General features: G+C 29.4%; 3 pseudogenes; all 3 read left to right on the forward strand.

Moving 5' to 3' along the window:
• The first annotated feature begins 4729 nt into the window (after positions 1-4729).
• Positions 4730-5875, forward strand: LOC105961523 (putative beta-1,4-xylosyltransferase IRX14H pseudogene; annotated as a pseudogene).
• A 7371-nt stretch (positions 5876-13246) lies between these two features.
• Positions 13247-13801, forward strand: LOC105961543 (monothiol glutaredoxin-S5 pseudogene; annotated as a pseudogene).
• Positions 13802-15755: 1954 nt separating this feature from the next.
• On the forward strand, positions 15756-18301 carry LOC148771732 (uncharacterized; annotated as a pseudogene).
• The last annotated feature ends 1408 nt before the right edge of the window (positions 18302-19709 follow it).

Genomic DNA, 19709 nt, shown 5'->3' on the forward strand with positions numbered 1-19709 from the left:
TTAAAAACTATAAATCTTATGGTGCATTCTTGCATGTGAAGATCTAGAAAGAAAATGAAATAAATTGAAATTTGGTGCTACTTTGAAAGAAAATTTCAAGTCTCTTGGGAAAAAGGGCTTGAACTTTAATTAATGAAACTTGGAGGTAGTAACTATAAAAAATTGAATGCTTTGAGCTACTTTTGTTATATATGTAAAATATGTGATCTATGCTATTTGCTTGAGTTGTTATGTCTCTTACTTGATTTTGTGTTGTGACTAAACTATATGCCTTTGTGAAATATGTGTACTAATATGCTTATGTGTAAGCTAACTTTGGATATGTGAAATTAAAAGTATACACTAACCTCACTTGCATGTTTTTTAAGTTGAAAAATCTTGCAAATTTTAGATCGAATAAGCAGGGGGCATGAGGGCCCGGTACCCCAAAAACGAGATGAAGAGTGTGTGGTTTGATTGCACTTATGATACGGGTTTCAAATAAATGAAGGCTTATTGTCTAATGTTTTGCTTGATTTTTCAAAGGATATCCGAACAAAAATGTTTTTCTCACACACCTAGTGCACTTACATGAAATGAATGTATGTGCAAACGAATGACTCCCTTGTAAGGGATCTACTCTTATTCCTTATGAAATGATGAAAAGAAGGTCAAAGAGGTAAATCGAGAAGGTAAAGGTAAATTGGTAAAGTGCCTTAATGAAATAACGATTGAGGTAAAATTGCAATGTTTATATTGTGTATATGTGTGATTTGAGATGGTAGATCGAATACACATAGGGAAACAAACATATATATATATATATATATATATATATATATATATATATATATATATATATATATATATATATATATATATATATATATATATATATAGATAGATAGATAGATATATGTTTGTTTCCCTATGTGTATTCGATATTCTTCGAAAATTCTCATTGCGTCCAAGAGACGCATATAGGTGTTGAAATGCTTGTAGGTACTTTCAATCCCGAGCACGAGTCATAAAGTTGGAGTCGGGTTCGAGGATCGAGGGATGTGTTAATATGGAAGGCGTGTGGATCTTGTGTGCTCTTAATCTAGCCATGTGGTTCTACTTAGACACGGCCACAGGTAGGGCCGGGTCCGGGTCCGACTTCTTGGGGACCTGAAACTGACCCATAGGGAGGCCGGTCAGGGTCCGGGAGGGGTCCACTCGGGTCCTACCGGGTTTGGGGCGGTTCCGGGCCCGGTCCGAGTTCAGCCCTGATTTTTCAATTTTTGTTCAAAATGCTTTAGTTGGGTTTTGGAACTCAGGTTCCTTGAGATTGAATCACATTCCTAACCAATGAGACATGGTAAATATTTGATAAATGACATGCAAGAACTCTATACAACATAAATTAAAAGTGTAAAATAATTATAATAAATAATATTAAATAGATTATTAATTATCATATTCATTATTATTAAATAATTTTGGTGACATCCATTTTCTAATTACACTTAGTAATTTAGAATATGCTAGCCGAAGACTTTTAGAAAATAATGGGTGTGGAATGCTCGTTTTAAAAATTCACTTTCTACAAATAGAAAGTTACCATATCATATACATTTAACCAACTTTCACATAAGAGACATGCATGACTAGCTAGTAATTTAAATTATCAAGAGTAAAGAGAGGAATTTTGGACAGATTAGGTAGATCAACTTCGAAAAATAATTTCTCTTAACAATGTAGTGAAAATACTTTGAAAATTTAACGACATACTCTCATATGGGTCTAAATCACTCCTTTAAAACAGTTTTAAAATATCATAAGCCATTTGAGAGAAATAGTTAAAGATATGAAATTGTACAGTTTGAAAATCCAGCACCGAGGAGGGAGCTTTGAAAATTCTTTATAAATTACATAATGTTATAAACACAACCAAATTTTATAAAAAAGTAGAAAATGGAGATAGGAAAATATTCCAAGTTCAATGGATTCATTTGAGTAAGAAAAACTTCATATATTGATGCATGTCGTAAAATGACTCTACATGTGTCCACTTATGGAAACTAATTCATAATAAATTCATGGCTTATCCAAATTATGCAAACGACCTACCAAAATGACTGTCAGAGAAAGCTGTATGACTCTGTAAAATCACATGCAATTCTAAACATAAGGTATATTTGATACGTATTATCAAACAACAGGGCAAAGCACAACATATAACTAACCGATGAGCATTGCGTAGAAGTTTTTGCCAGAATAGGTAATCATAATCCTAATTATTATTAAATTTAATATTCTTACTAATAAGAACCTCGGAGGGGTGGAAGAGTACGATCATAGATATCTAAGACGGTATCAAAAGTCTTTAAAATTAAACTATATAAGTAGAACCACATGGCTAAATTCAGAGCACACATGATCCACACGCCATCCATATGAACACATCCGTCGATCCTCGAACTCGACTCCAACTTTACGACTCGTGCTCGGGATTGAAGGTACCTACAAGCATTTCAACACCTATATGAGTCTTTTGGACTTAATGAGAATTTTCGAAGAAATACCGAATACACATAGGCAAATATATATATATATATATATATATATATATATATATATATATATATATATATATATATATATATATATATATATATATATATATATATATATATATATATATATATATAGCATAAATATATGTTTATTTGCCTATGTGTATTCGATATTCTTCGAAAATTCTCATTAAGTCCAAGAGACTCATATACGTGTTGAAATGACTGTAGGTACTTTCAATCCCGAGTACAAGTCCTAAAGTTGGGAGCCGGGTTCGAGGATCAAGGGATGTGTTGAAGGCGTGTGGATATTGTGTGCTCTTAATCTAGCCATGTGGTTCTACTTATATAGTTTAATTTTAAAGACTTTTGATACTATCTTAGGCATCTATTATCGTACTATTCCACCCCTCGGGGGCTCTTATTAGTAAGAACATTACATTTAATAATAATTAGGATTATGATTACCTACTTTTGTTATGGGTCAAGGTAATCCATACATATGTGGCTCAATGGGCTCCTTTTTCCCAAAACTTCTATATAATGCTCACCGGTTAATTATACGTTTTGTTCTGCCATGTTGTTTTACAATACGTATTAAATATACCTTATGTTCGGAATTGCATTTAATGTTACGGAGTCGTAGGACTTTCTGTTATGGTCATTTTGGAATGGCTTTTGCATTATTTGAATAGGAAATGAATCTATTATAAATTATTTTCCATAACTATGCACATGCAGAGTCATTTTAGGACATGCATTAATATGTGAATTTTTTCTTACTCAAATGGATCCATTTCACTTGGAATAGACTCATAATTCAATTTTATCCTTTGTTATAAAATTTGATAGTGTTTAGAACAGTAGGGATATTATAAAGAATTTTCAAAACTCCCTCCTCTGTTCTGGATTTTCAATCTGTAATGTTGCATGTGTTTAATTATTTCTCTCAAATGGATATTGATATTTTAAAACTGTTTTAAATGGGTGATTTGGACCCATATGAGAGTATTTGGTTACATTTTCAAAGTTTTTGCACGAAGAGTTTAAGAGAAATTATTTTCGAAGTTGATCTAACTAATCTGTCTGAAATTCCTCTCTTTACTCTTTTCTCTTTTGTTGTAGTTGGTTAAGTGTATGCTATGGTAATATGTTGGCACTCTTCCTCTAATTTGAAAAGAAAACAATTATGCGTAATTTTCTTTTTATAGAAGGTGATTTTTAAAACGAGCATTCCACATTCATTATTTTCTAATTAAGTGTAATTAGAAAAGGAGTGTCGCCGGGGGTGGGATGGGGGGGGGGGGGGGCATGGTGCCATCAACCTATATTGGCTCCGTCATGTGTATATATACTAGCATTTTTTCTCCGTGCGATGCACGGGAATAGCATTTCAAAAGTGAAAATAATGATTAGTTTAATAAATGACAAAAGCAATTATAATAAAATTTCTTAGTGATATCGATAACAACAGTAATATTTATACAAATATAATAATTCAAACTTATTTTGAAAAAAAAAATATAAACTTCATTGTTAAAATATGAAATTGATCATTAAATAAATGAAGCAAAGAAGAATCAGAAAAAAAAATAGACTAGAAATTAAAATAATAATAAGTGTTGCGAACCAGGATTGTGCTAGATGAGATTTGGTGTGAAGTAATTAGAAAAAAAAAAAAGTGACTCCAAAAAGGATATATATATATATATATATATATATATATATATATATATATATATATATATATATAATATTTTTTTCTTGCAAATATACCATTAGGATTTCTTAGGTTGTCCTAACGTTTCTTTCTTTTATATTAGAAAAAATAAACTGGAAAATAACAGATAAAAATAATAATAACAATTAAAAAAATATAGTGTTATGGATCAAGATTGTGCTAGTTGATATTGGGTGTGAAGTAATTAGAAGAAAAAAATGACTGCAAAATAGGATATATATATATATATATATATATATATATATATATATATGGGATTATTTCACAAAAGTCCCCCATTAGACAAGTCCAGTTACATTAGGTCCAAAAAAAATTCTCAATTTTAAGATAAATCCAAGACGTCTTTTATTAATTAAAAAAAGTTAAGTTTCACCATTATACCCTTTAATTATTTATTCAACCCTAATTTTATTGCGTACAATAATCACCTCCTTTCTCAAAAAAAATAAAAAAATCGCGGCCTCTTATTCGCCACCTCCCCGTCACCACCACCACCACCACCACCACCACCACCACCACCACCACCACCATATACACCGCGCTCCGAGCAACTCTACCTTCCTCCACCGCCGCGGCGCCGCTGCCGGAGAGGAATGTCTCCGCCGCTGGGGATGGTAGCAGAGTGGTGGTCGGGAGGCACGAGATTCTGATTCGGCCGTGGCCGCATCCGGATCCGGCGGAGGTGATGAAGGCGCACAGAATAATCGAAGGGTTCAGTTTGAGCAAAGGTCTCAGTACGGACTCAAGAGCCCTAGAACTGTGATTGCCATCACCCCAACTTATGTACAGACTTTTCAGGCACTGCATCTCACCGGAGTGATGCACACCTTGATTAATGTGCCCTACGATCTCTTCTGGATCTTCGTCGAAGCAGCTGGCGGCACCACCAACGAAACCGCCTCACTGATTTCGAATTCGGGATATAAAACAATCCATGTCGGATTCGACCGAAAAATGCCTGTTTATTGGGAGGATCGGCATAAGCTTTAATTGAAGATGAGGAGGCTCCACGTTCTAAGGTATATCTTAATATATGTCTGTCCTTTTTGTTTTATTCTTGCATTGGTTTAGATTAAAGTGCTTATGTTTTTCGGTGTTTCGAAATGCACCGATTAGTTAGAGAGAAGAAGTTAGATGGGATTGTAATGTTTGCATATGACAGTAACATGCATACTTTGGAGTTGTTTGATGAGATCCAGAAAGTCATGAAATGGATCGGTGCAGTTTCGGTTGGGATTCTTGCACAATTGGGAGGTTCTGAAGAAAACGGAGAATTATCGATTATCGACAAGATAGATGATAGCCAAAAGGATGAAAAAAGTTCAAAACTCCAATTCAAGGACCAGCTTGTAATTCTTCAAACCATTTGGCGCGATTGCACACTTTCGACACACGGCCCTTTATCGATAGGAGCGCGAGGTATATTGGTGACAGGGCGGTTGTTCTGTCAAGAAAGTTGGAGTGGGGTGTGTTTGTGTTGAATTTGAGGTTGTTTTGGGAAGACATGAGAGATAAGGTTGAGTTCGCGCTGAAGTTTGATGTTTTCTTGTTAGAATTTATAGTGGTTTTTGATGTTTATACAATTGTGTATACATAGTGGTTTTAATGTTTATATAGTTGTTTATACATAGTGGTTTTCATGTTTATATAGTTGTTTATACATAGTGGTTTTCATATTTATATAGTTGTTAATACAGTGTGGTTTTCATGTTTATATAGTTGTGTACACATAGTGGTTTTCATATTTATATAGCTATTTATACAAAGTGATTTTCATAATGTCTGGCTTTGTCTTCGATAAATTTCTAGTGGTTTTGAACAAAATTATAGTGGATTTCGTCTAGTTCGTAGTGGGGTTTCGATAAATTTATAGTGGTTTTCAACAAATTCATAGCGGATTCCGATAAGTTTATAGTGGATTCCATTTTGAAAACCTGCTGGATTATTTTTAAATATTAAAAAAATAATAAAGTTTTTTAATAGAAATAAAAATAATAATAAAAAAATAATTAAACAAAACATTTTTTTATTAAAAAAATTGGGAAAAAAAATATTTTTTTTCACAAAAAAATCGGAATTAAGAAAGAAAACCATTAAAAAACAATAATAAAAATAAAACTATTTTAAAAAAAATCAAAATGAAGAACATGAAAAATATAAATAAGAAAAAAATAGTTTAAAATAAAAAAATAAAAAATAAAAGAAAACCATTAAAAAGAAAAGGAAAAATAGAAACTGAAACAACGTTATATGTAGAGATATTAAGGAGATTTGTATAGTTAAAAAAACTAATTGATTTTTACTAATAATATAATATGGTAATTATCAATAATATTAAATGAGGATATTATGGATAATTTGAGTCAATTGAGTCTATAACAAATATCAAGTAGTAAAAATGGATTTATCATTAAGTAAAAAATCAATGAGGGATGTTTGTCATATAGCCCCTATATATATATATATATATTTACTAACAAATATGCCGTTAGAGTTTCTTAGGTTGTCCTAACATTTCTTTCTTTTATATATAATATAAGATAAGATATATTGTATTTTCCACTAAAAAAAAAGATATATTGTATTTAAATAGCCAATATATAATTAATGTGTATATTAGAAAGAAAAAATGATAGTGGCAAATGGAGTAAAATGTGTTGATAAGTAGGACAGCAAATAAATACTATGATATATGGGCCAGGTAAGTAAGTAAGTAACCTGTAACCCTACAAACCGGCCTTCCGAGGTATTTTAGGGTCAGTTATGGGCACTTGTTCTTTGCCCTGTTTTCTCGTAAATTCTCGAATCGAGTGGGGGTAATTTGGTAATTTAATTAGATGAGAAACATTTACATACTTTTTGAAGTGACGAGGCAACATAATATTAACATGCATGCCAAGATTCGAAAAATTGGTGACGAAATAAAAGCTTGAAAATGAAGGCAAACTTTACTACTACTGTTGAGATTTGTGTAGAGAAAGTTGTATTAATATATTCACCATGAAAATGAAACCAAATTTCTTTTTTTTTTACTTTATAAAATATAAGACTATTGACCCCTTTCGGTGATATTTTTCGTCTCTTCCCGGAATGAAATTACATTTGGAATGCTTCTCAAATCGAATTTCAAAAAGTCGTTTTCATTTTTTAATTTAGTTTTTGCTCTTTCTGATGATTTAACTACTACAATAAAAAAAATTAAAATACAAACAATTATATTAATTAACTTGCTTCTCAATTTTCCCACGAGAAAATTATTTCGAATACTTTCATATATGAGTTGATTGTTACAATACCAAATCCCGTCTTCTCTCAAAATCCGAGCGAACAATTATGGATTCATCAAATAGATAATTTATTGCTCAATAATTCTTACGTACGTTTGCTTAGAAAATTAAGTATTATGCTTTATTTGCAAATGTATCAATTGATATCAGAGCAAGGCTACGATTGTATCAACATAACTCATAATTGCATCCTACATTGATTTCAATATCATTTGTTGGGCATATATATATATATATATATATATATATATATATATATATATATATATATATATATATATATATATATAATAGAAAGAAAAAAAAAAAGGCAAAGAGGATAACACTGCGATTGTGGACCATCTTACTTACATAGTATTCTTCTGAGAGTAAAAATTAAATTTAATACATTTTAATATAAATGTTTTTTATTTCCATTATTTAGAGAATTATATATATGCCATAGCGTGTATATAATGGAATAGAATATTTGATTACGAAGAAGAGGAGAAAAAAGGAAGAAGGGTCCCCAACTGGATAAATCCAACTTCGTTCTCTCCAACTCATCACAGATGCCTCGCACAAAGCTATACCAGAAAGTTGAATATTATGGACCACTTACAAAATCGTGTTTTTTAATTTTGTATATGAAAAATTCGAATGCATACATCAATTAATCTAATTTGAAAGAAAATGGAAATATGTGGAAAGAATATAAGTGTAAACTGCATAAAACCCCCCTGTGTTATGGAAAACCTGCACCAAACCTCCCCGTGTTAATTTTATTGCGTAGAATCCTCCTGTATTTTATTTTATCTTGCATGAAATCCCCCATTCCGTTAACAATTAAGTAACACCGTTGACTATTTAGCGATTCCATGCAAGTTTTTCATAACACAAGGGAGTTTGGTGCAGGTTTTCTTCAATATATGGGAGATTTATGCAAAAATATTTTTTTATTTAAAATTTGAATTATTTTTTAAAATTAATTCAAACACATATATTCAATTGCAATATAAAAAAATTAAAGATAATGGTAAGGATGAAATTTCTAGCAAGTTTTTTTATTTTTTTTTTAAATTTTGCCGTTTCCAATTCAAAACTTTAAATTTTAGAACATTTTTTTCTCTCATTTGGATTTCCAACATTTGATTCCATTTCTTTTACAAAAATAATTGCATCAAAATTGAAACTAAATAACAGATTGGAAATTTCCAATTTTGAATAAAAAATTATTTTATCAATGTATTTAGTAAAATCAAAATTATTTATTTATAATATCAAAATTGTTATAAATCTTATATATAAAAGAAAGAAACGCTAGGGCAACCCTAAGAAACCCTAATGTCATATTTGTAATTTTTTTTCAATTTTTATCAAATTTTTATCTCCTTAATATTATTTTAAATATTATTTTCGAATTTTATCATATTTGTATCCCCTAAATATTATTTTTTATTTTTATCAGATTTTTGTCTCCTAAATATTATTTTTTATTTTTATCAAATTTTTATCTCCTAAATATTATTATAAATAATATTTTTTTAATTTTATCAATTTTATATCTCCTAACTATAATTTTAAATATAATTTTCAACTTTTAGCAGATTTTTATCTCCAAAATATTATTTTCGAATTTTATCAAAGTTATATCTCCTAAATAATATTTTAAATATTTTTTTCGAGTTTTATCATGTTTTTATTAGTTTTTTATCTCCTAAATATTAATTTTTTTTTTTATCAGATTATTGTCTCATAAATATTATTTTTGATTTTTATCAAATTTTTATCTCCTAAATATTATTTTAAATAATAATTTTGATTTTAATCATATTTTATCTCCTAAATATTATTCTAATTATTATTTTCGTATTTTATCAACTTTTATCTCATTAACATTATTTGAAATATTATTGTCGATTTTTATCAAATTTTTATCTCCTAACTATTATTAAATTTTATTTTCGATTTTTATCAGATTTTTATCTCCTAAATATTATTTTTTGATTTTTTATCAAATTTTTATCTCCTAAATATTATTTTAAATATTATTATCGATTTTCATCATTTTTTTATCTCCTAGATATCTTATATATAAAAGAAAGAAACGCTAGGGCAACCCTAAGAAACCCTAATGTCATATTTGTAATTTTTTTTCAATTTTTATCAAATTTTTATCTTCTTAATATTATTATAAATATTATTTTCGAATTTTATCATATTTGTATCCCCTAAATATTATTTTAAATATTATTTTTTATTTTTATCAGATTTTTGTCTCCTAAATATTATTTTTTATTTTTATCAAATTTGTATCTCCTAAATATTATTATAAATAATATTTTTTTAATTTTATCAATTTTATATCTCCTAACTATAATTTTAAATATAATTTTCAACATATTTGTAATTTTTTTTCAATTTTTATCAAAGTTTTTATCTCCGTAATATTATTTTTAATATTATTTTCGAATTTTATCATATTTGTATCCCATAGATATTATTTTAAATATTATTTTTATTTTTATCAGATTTTTGTCTCCTAAATATTATTTTTTATTTTTATCAAATTTTTATCTCCTAAATATTATTATAAATAATATTTTTTTAATTTTATCAAATTTATATCTCCTAACTATAACTTTAAATATAATTTTCAACTTTTAGCAGATTTTTATCTCCTAAATATTATTTTCAATTTTTTTCAAAGTTATATCTCCTAAATAATATTTAAAATATTTTTTTCGAGTTTTACCATGTTTTTATTAGTTTTTTATCTCCTAAATATGAATTTTGTTTTTTATCAGATTATTTTCTCCTATATATTATTTTCGATTTTTATCAAATTTTTATCTCCTAAGTATTATTTTAAATAATAATTTTGATTTTAATCATATTTTATCTCCTAAATATTATTCTAATTATTATTTTCATATTTTATCAACTTTTATCTCATTAAGATTATTTGAAATGTTATTTTCGATTTTTATCAAAGTTTTATCTTCTAACTATTATTTTAAATTTTATTTTCGATTTTTATCTCCTAAATATTATTTTTTGATTTTTTTATCAAATTTTTATCTCCTGAATATTATTTTAAATATTATTATCGATTTTCATCAAATTCTCCTAGATATTATTTATAATAATCTGATTTTCGATTTTTACAGAAAATGGTAAATAAATCTGATTTTCATCCCTAGCGAATTTTGTGACATCGTTTTATAGAATGTCTGCAACATTTGAATTTTATTTCTTCCCTACCTAAGGCTTCTTCTTTTGGTAACCCGACTTTAGATTTTGTTTTTTATCTTCTTCATCCTATTGACTGTGTGGCAATTAGTTTACATCTTTTTCCATCATGGCTTATAGGTAATTTCATTTTGTTAAATTATGTGTTTCATTAATTTATACCAAAGTTTTCAAATTTTATGTATAACAATTATTTCATTTTATATGTTATTGGACATGTTATTGAAATGGATGATTTGAGAGAATTAACCAAAAATGGGCGGAGCCACAAGCTATTGGAAGTCGACCTTCAAGACTTATTGTTTGTATGTGATATTTAATTTATTGTTTATATTTATTTTTGTTTCTTAATTTTTCAATTGTTAATTCCAGTGGCAAAACAGCCTTAAAATGAGGCAGTGGAGAAGGGCTTAGTTCCGATGCAAGATGTATAGATGGCATTTTATGTTGTCGATAGTTTAGTTTTGATTATGTTAACTAAGTTATTAAATCTAATTACTTTTAAGCTCAACATGATAGCATAGTTGATGATTTTTTTCCTGATTCAAATTTTCAATCTACTGGTATTAGCTGATTCAATTCATTTGGAAAATTATTCAACAGTAAAGTTATTTCCTTTTTTTTTGTGTGTAGTATACTTAATAATGTTCCAGTATAATAGAATTTTGATCATACGATAAATCAAACGTTTGTTTATATTCTTACAACATCAAAACAATGCAATTTGTTGTCCCGTGCATCGCACGGGTACAATTACTAGTTTGTATAATTTAGCTTGACTGTATTATATGTCAAAGAATATAAATAATATCAAAAATTCGAATTTAGTTTTGATATAAATATTTATATTAATAATTTTGAGTGACTTATAAAAATTGAATAAATGTGTTTGACTTAATTTCAAAAAATAATTCAATAAAATACAGGGTTCTACACAATAAAATTAACATAGTGTGGGGTTTGGTGGACTTCTTCGACCCTACACCCGGTGATAAACACCAAGTGGGTCTTCTGCTGCCACGTTTCACTTTTTGTATTTTATAATATATTCTCCCACTAGGGGAGTTTTAGAACAAATCAACGTTGTTAGAACCGGACCGAACCGGCCGGTCGGACTGGTTCGACCCTGACCCGACAATAAAGCGGTCCGGTCTGACATCGAATCACCGCTGAGTTGGTTATTTGTGGCTACATTTGAGCGAACATTCACAAACTTAGTAGTGGTGACCAAATCTAGTCATGAGTGGTCGAAGGATTGTCGGATATGATCATGGGTGATTGAATAGGGGTGGCCGATTGCCGGATTTGAAGAATAAAAAATGAAAAAAATATAAAATATATAAGCAATAACATAGTAAAAAGTGAGGTGAAATAGATAAAAGTGAAAATAATAAGTGGGAGATTAAAAAAATAAAGAAAGTAATATTTTTAAAATATTAAAATTAATAAAATAATGGCATATTAAAGAAAATCAAAAACCCAGTTGAACAGGTTCGACCCTATAAAACCATGACCCAAATGGTCGTTCGTTCTATTGCCAGTCCTGTTCAGAAAACATTGGAAAAAATACAAAAAAGAACATGTGACAGCAGAAGACCCACCCAATGTTTATCACCGGACGTAGAATCGAAGGAGCCGGGGTTTAGTGTAGATTTTCTATAACACAAGGGTTTCTTCATTTACCCAAGAATATTGAAAAAAAAAAAAAAAAAAAAAAACGAAATAGTGGAAAAGAATAGACATAAAAACATATTCTATCTAATCCTAAAACAAAATATTGACAAAATCTTCATAAAGAATGAGAAAACCGTACCAAGGACACGTCTCCTTTCTTCCGTATGCAGAGATTCGTAATTGTTTTTCTTTTATTGTTTTTTTTTTTTTTTTATATCAAAGTGCTTCTCCACATCAATCACTCTCACACTAATTATGTTAAATATCATTTCAATTTTATTAATACCGTTTTGACATAGAACCTAATTTTGATCATTTTTTAGTTTAAATTTGGCAAAATTCAAAAAACGGATATATTAGTCCATTGAGTTAGCTTTTCAATCCAACTTGAATCAGTAGATTGGATGTCGGGTGATAACGTGACACATGAATGAGTTACATTTTAAATTTTACATAATTTAAAATATCAAAGTTGTGGGCAGTGTTCGTTGATTCATGCATAACTTTCTCAACCGACATTCAATCTTGACGGTTCAAGTTAGATTAGAAAGCTAATTCAAAGAACTACAAATTCCATATTCTGAATTTTGCCCAATTCAAATTAAAAAATGATCAAAATAACATTTGAATTCAAAACAATATTATTAAAACTGAAACGACAAGTACAGAAAAACCTCCAATACATTAATAATAGCTTCAAAATCCAACAATTCCAACAAGTACAAGTGTACATCCCCCACCCCGCCCCCAGGATTTATATATAAATACACCCAATTCACTCTCCATTTTCTCCACATAAAAAACAAGAAAACCCTACTGGCAGTCTTTTCAGACAACACATATTCCAATATATTATTATATATTATTTACTTCTTCTAATCAGTTATTAGAAGAATGGACAGAGTAAGTAAAATGGTGTCGGAGAAGGCGGTGGTGATATTCAGCATGACGAGCTGCTGCATGAGCCACACGATCATATCACTCTTCAGCGAGTTTGGCGTCAATCCGACGGTGTACGAGCTTGACGAGATCTCCATGGGGCGGGAGATTGAGCAGGCCCTGTCCAGGCTCGGCTGCAACCCCACCGTGCCGGCGGTGTTCATCGGCGGCGAGTTCGTCGGAGGTGCCAACGAGGTCACGAGCCTCCACCTCAAAAGGGCACTAAAGCCTATGCTCCAAAGGGCCGGCGCACTCTGGGTATGATCGATGACGTCATCGTTGTGTTGTTTACACGAATTAATTAATAATTAATAATTACAGTGCAGTAGTTTTTGTTGCACATGGTGTTATTATATTGAACTTACTATGGTCAGACCACTGTGTTCTAAACTTATATAAGATTGTGTTCTAAACTTATATGAGATATGCATTAATCATTAATTTTTTAAGATTAAATCTGGACCCTAGGAAAATATTGTGTTCTAAACTTATATGAGATATGCATTAATTATCATTATTTTTTTAAGATTAAATCTGGACCCTAGGAAAATAATATGGCTTATGTTCCAAAAAATGAATTACTTTACCAAATTATCCTTCGATTATGTTTTTTATTAAATTAATATAAAATAGATTAACATTGAATTGTCTAATTTACCCCCTACTATATTTTAATTAAATAATTCATTTAAATTTATTGTAACCGAGTTTTATTTGATAAATAATCAAAAAAAATACATTCATTAGGGATAGAACTTGTGGCATCTTAGTACATTCATTACTCATAACCATTCAAGTCCATTAACTTATTATAATATATTTAACCATTATTGTATATATATCTGTAAAACACAATATAAAATGATAATAAATGTAAGTATTTAAATATTGTTAAATAAAATATTAATTGCGACATTCATTATTATTAACTGATATTAAATAAATTAATAACAAATTTAATATAATAAAGTTTGAAAAATATAAAGAATTGTAATTCATTAAGCCAAACATCTATCATTAATCATATAATATTAGTAATATTAATAAATTCCACCATTTAAAAATGTAAAGAATGCTCAATTAAATATAAAAAAAATGCATAACTTAATCCAAACTCACTTATGTTATTAAATCGATAGTGTGACAAATCCAAATAAAAAATTAAATAATATGTTTATTTAGAAGAAGAAAAAATTATTATTCATTCCAATTAGTAGTTTTCTTACTTTAAAATAAAATTATGTAATACAAATACTATATTGTGAATTTTCTTTTAATATTTAATTTAATCAAATAGTAAGATTTGAATCGATTAAGCTCAAATCCTTTTAATTAGTAAACATTATTCAAATATTTGAATGGATTGCTTAACTATTGACATAACATGTTACATAATTGATTTAACTATTTATAAGTAATGTCTAATATCTTTTTAATTCAATTTTGTCATAAAAAATAATAAATTTAATTCCTAACACATGTAAGAACCTAATCGTAAATCGTAATACTTGAACCAATTAAACTCAAGTCCTTTCAATTCGTAAACATTATTCAAATATTTGAATCGATTAAGCTCACTCAACTATTGACAAGAACGTCTTAATCAAATTAACTATTATTAGTTAAAGTGTAATACATTTTTAATTCAATTTTATCGATCATAAAAAAATAATTCTTAAATTACGTAAGAATCAAATCATAAGATTAATTATAGCGTATGATTTGAATCAATTAAGCGCAAGTCCTTTTAACTTGTAAATGTTATTCAAAAATTTGAATCGATTAAGTTCAACCACTGACAAGAACGTATTAATCGAGTTAACTATTTATAATTAAAGTCTACTATCCTTTTAATTCAATTTTAACAAAAAAATAATAATTTAATTTGTAAAATCGTAAGAATCAAATTGTAAATCGTAAGATTGAATCTAACCATGAACCAATTAAATCTTACGATTTTTACGAATTAAATTTTATTATTTTTTAGGATAAAATTCAATAAAAAAAAGATACTAAACTTTAACTAAACATAGTTTGATTAATACACTATTGTAATTTATTGAGTTTAACCGATTCAAATATTTGAATATTGTCTACAAATTTTTTTTTTTTTTTTTTTTTTTTTTAAGAGAACGACACCCGATGAGGGTGGGGGGTTAGGCTTGACCCCCTACCTGTTTATAAAACAATATTTAAGAAGTACATAATGAGTTTTGCTCAAATTGCTACTGCCCAACATATGGCTAATAATAGCAGTTGACAAACAAAAGACAATAGCTAACTAACAAAACGTTAAGAATACGGGCAAACACAGGTGGCCCAAATAATAAAAGGGACGGGTAGGGAATGATCATAGAAGGTCGTGGAAGACCAAGGTAGACCGTTCGCCTCACCACAACAGCCGAGGCCACTTACACTTTAAATTGACATGAGTTGAGCTTAATCGATCAAATCTTTGAATATTGTTTTTGAATTGAAAATGCATGAGTTTAATTGATTCAAATATTATGTTTTAATTAAATCTTACAATTTACGATTCAATTCAAACTTCAAATTCTTTCGAAATTCATTTTTAAATTACACGAGTTGATCAGCATTTCCTTAGATTTTTAAATTATATTATATAAAGATTTGTTAGTATATGATATTTTTAATATATAATATTAATTATATGAGAATTAATAATTTATTTAACATTATTTATATAAGTTTTATAATAATTATACATTGTAGTTTTGTGATATATATATTCGTATTATTAGTTTATTTTCAATTATGTGTTGTGTCTTAATGGTAAGTATTCTTGTATGCTTTTAGATGGTCACAAGTTCGAATTTAAATTGAAGCAATTTTGGATAGGTGGTTTAATGATTTTTACAAATAATGATATAATTGACTTTATAAATTTTAACTCAACAGTAAATATTGATTTAAAATTGCATTAAAATAGAGAGGGTAAAATTGAAATTTCATTAATAATTTATAATTGGGAATTTTTTTAAAATAATAATTGTACAAAGGTTATTTGCGACAATACATAAATGAGGAAAAAATAGGTTGTGTTGCTGGGACACCTGTCGCAATCTGAAGGAGGTATCTCATATAAGTCGTGTTCTAGGGATCTCACGGTAGAAAGACCCTATTATATGATATGCTTTTGTAGAATCTTGTTTCATATCGATTCTTCTCATTTAATGTTGTATACCAATTTCTATGGGCAATAATATATGGATGATCTTTTGTGATATATGTTGGAATTATTTCAATAATTATATGGGCTCACATGTGTAATTAAATGTGTATGGCTATCTATCAGATTAATTAAAGTTATTTGGATTAGATTAATGGTATTGGACTAATGTTGTGGGCCCAATGTGTAGAGACAAATAAAGTACAATTAGGTTTCATTGATGGGGTTGAACTCTAATTGTAATCATATATAAAGGGTCGTGGTCCCCAAAGGAACACATCATTCCTTCTCTACTGCTAATCCATCGACCAAAAAAGAAAACAAGAGGAATTGTGTATTCTTTGGAAGACCGGCTCTCTTCCGACTTCGAGTATTCTACAAGATTCTATGGATTTAGGTACGCTTCCGCTTATTCATTCTTGTTTCTTTCGATTGATGCTTGATGGTCTTGGGATTTATTCGAGTATATGCGAATTAATTCTAACAAGTGGTATCAGAGCCATCTTGTATTCAATCGAAGGGGATATTATAGTTTTGATAATTCATGTATAAAGCCTGCTCGTGTTCTTTTGGAATGGGTTCTATTATGTTTGATTTAATATTGTATCAAGATTGAATATATTGTGTTTATTTCATGATTGTCAAAATTGTTTTTTTTCTAATTGATTTTACAATTTTGATTATTCACGTTAATACATGTTATATAGCCCGTTTGTATTCAACTATGGGATTTGTCTTATTATGTGAGAATGATATTGAGTTAACAGAATAGAGTATCTGTCAAGCCTATTTTTTATTTGATTTTCAGAATTAAAATAATTTTTTTTTTGTCTTGTGTGAATCTGACAATTAAATAAACTCTGAAACCCTAACCAAGAATTCCAAAATTTTTATCCTGCCTCTTCCCCGTTAAACCATGGTCGGTGGCGACGGCTGATTTCGGCTCTTTGGCCGTCGTCTACACATTGCAAAACTATCCCCCTCGAATCAAGGTTTAAAACTTTCCATCTCCTTGCCGAAATTGAGAAGCATTTTGAAAAAAACGATAAGGCGAAAACAAGCACGCTTTTAGCTAGCTTGATTTCCATGAAGTATAATGGCAAATGTAACATAAGGGAGTACATCATGGATATGTCGAACATTGCTTCTATACTTAAGGTTTTAAAGCTCGAGTTGTCTGATGACATACTCGTGCATTTGGTTTTGATCTCTCTTCCTGCACATTTCGGGCAATTTAAGGTCAATTATAACTATCAAAAGAAGAAATGGACTATTAATGAGCTCATTTCGTATTGTGTGCAAGAAGAAGAGAGGATGAAGCAAGAGGGATCTGAAAGTGCTCATCTGGCAAGTACCTCAAAGAGTAAGGGCATAATGTGAGTTGGATAAAGTTGCTAAGGGTCCGATGAAAAAGAAACCCAATGAAGAAACTAAAGGTTGTTTCTTTTGTGGAAAGCCCGGGCATTAGAAGAAAGAATGTACCAAGTATGAAGCTTGGCGTGCCAAGAAAGGTATGTTCTTTACTTTGGTCTGTTGTGAGGTTAATTTAGCTTCAGTACCTAGAAACACTTGGTGGTTAGATTCTGGTGCTACTACTCACATACGTTTTTCTATGCAGGGTTGCCTCACTGCCGGAAGCCAAGTGATGGTGAAAGATACATCTATGTGGGCAATGGACTATCGGTGGAAGTTGAAGCAATAGGGCATTTTAAATTATTATTAAGAACTGGTTTTTATCTGGATTTGAAAGATACTTTTGTTGTGCCATCTTTTCGACGGAATTTGGTTTCTATTTCTAAACTGGACAAGTCTGGTTATTTTTGTTCTTTTGGAAATAATAAATTTAGTTTTTCTCTAAATTCAAATAATGTTGCCACTGGTTTGTTATGTGTTTATGACAATCTTTATATGCTTGAAACTATTGCATCATATAATGAAACTTTGCATGTGGAATCGCGTGGTACTAAACGTATGCTTAATAAAAAAAATTCGATTAAGTTATGGCACAAATGTTTGGGTCATATATCCAAATCAAGAATTAAACGACTTGTGTCACTAAGTATTTTGGATTCACTTGATTTTTCAGACTTAGAAGTTTGTATTGAGTGTATTAAGGGAAAACATACCAAACATAAGAAATTAGGTGCCAATAGATCTTCGGATGTCTTAGAATTGATACATATTGACATTTGTGGACCATTCCCTAAGGCTTCTTGGAATGGTCAACGATATTTTATATCATTCATATACGATTATTAACGTTATGGATACCTATATCTTATGCATGAAAAATCTGAGGCATTGGACATGTTCAAAAGTTTAAAAGTTGAGGTGGAAAATCAGCTCAACAAGAAAATTAAGTGTGCTAGATCTTATCGTGGTGGTGAATACTACGACAGATATGACGGTTCGGGTGAACAACGTCCAAGGCCATTTGCTATTTTCCTAGAGGAATGTGGAATCGTCCCACAGTACACCATGCCGGGTTCTCCTAGCATGAATGGTGTTTCTGAAAGACGAAATAGGACTCTTAAGTGAAACACGTGAATTAATTTCACAATGTGTTTTTAACTTTTCTTAAACTCTAAACTAAATCTTAGTTAGTGGGCTAAGTGGGGTTAAGTAGTGCTTAGTGGATTTAATTATGGAATTTATCTTAACTTCCAAACTAACCCACTAACCCATTATCTTGAGTGCTCTTGTGGTTGGTTTTCTTGCAGATCATGGGCTGAGAAGTGGAAGCTTGGCAAGTCTATAAATACTCAACTCAAGACTCAAGATTTGAACAGATTTTCGAGGAAACAAAAATAGAGTTGAAATTTTAATCTCGAGAATTTTAGTGTGTTTTCTAGGATCTGTTGTACGTACTCTTTATGAGTACATTCTTTGAAGTCTAGAATTTTTAATATTTTTCTTTTAGTATCTAGATTTGGTTGTAAGAGTGATCTTGAAAAAGATTCATTCATAAGGAAGAAGTTTTCGCACTCTTCTGTTTGTATTCTTAGAATACTGTGTTTAATATATTTTTCCGTCCTGTAAAGGGCAAGTTCACAAGTCTTTACTTGTGAACATTTTTAATTCTGAGCATTGTCTTTTAATCTTTATATTTC

This window comes from Erythranthe guttata, chromosome 3, assembly GCF_056151865.1.
Source record: "Erythranthe guttata isolate IM_541 chromosome 3, IM_541, whole genome shotgun sequence".
Lineage (NCBI taxonomy): Eukaryota > Viridiplantae > Streptophyta > Magnoliopsida > Lamiales > Phrymaceae > Erythranthe > Erythranthe guttata.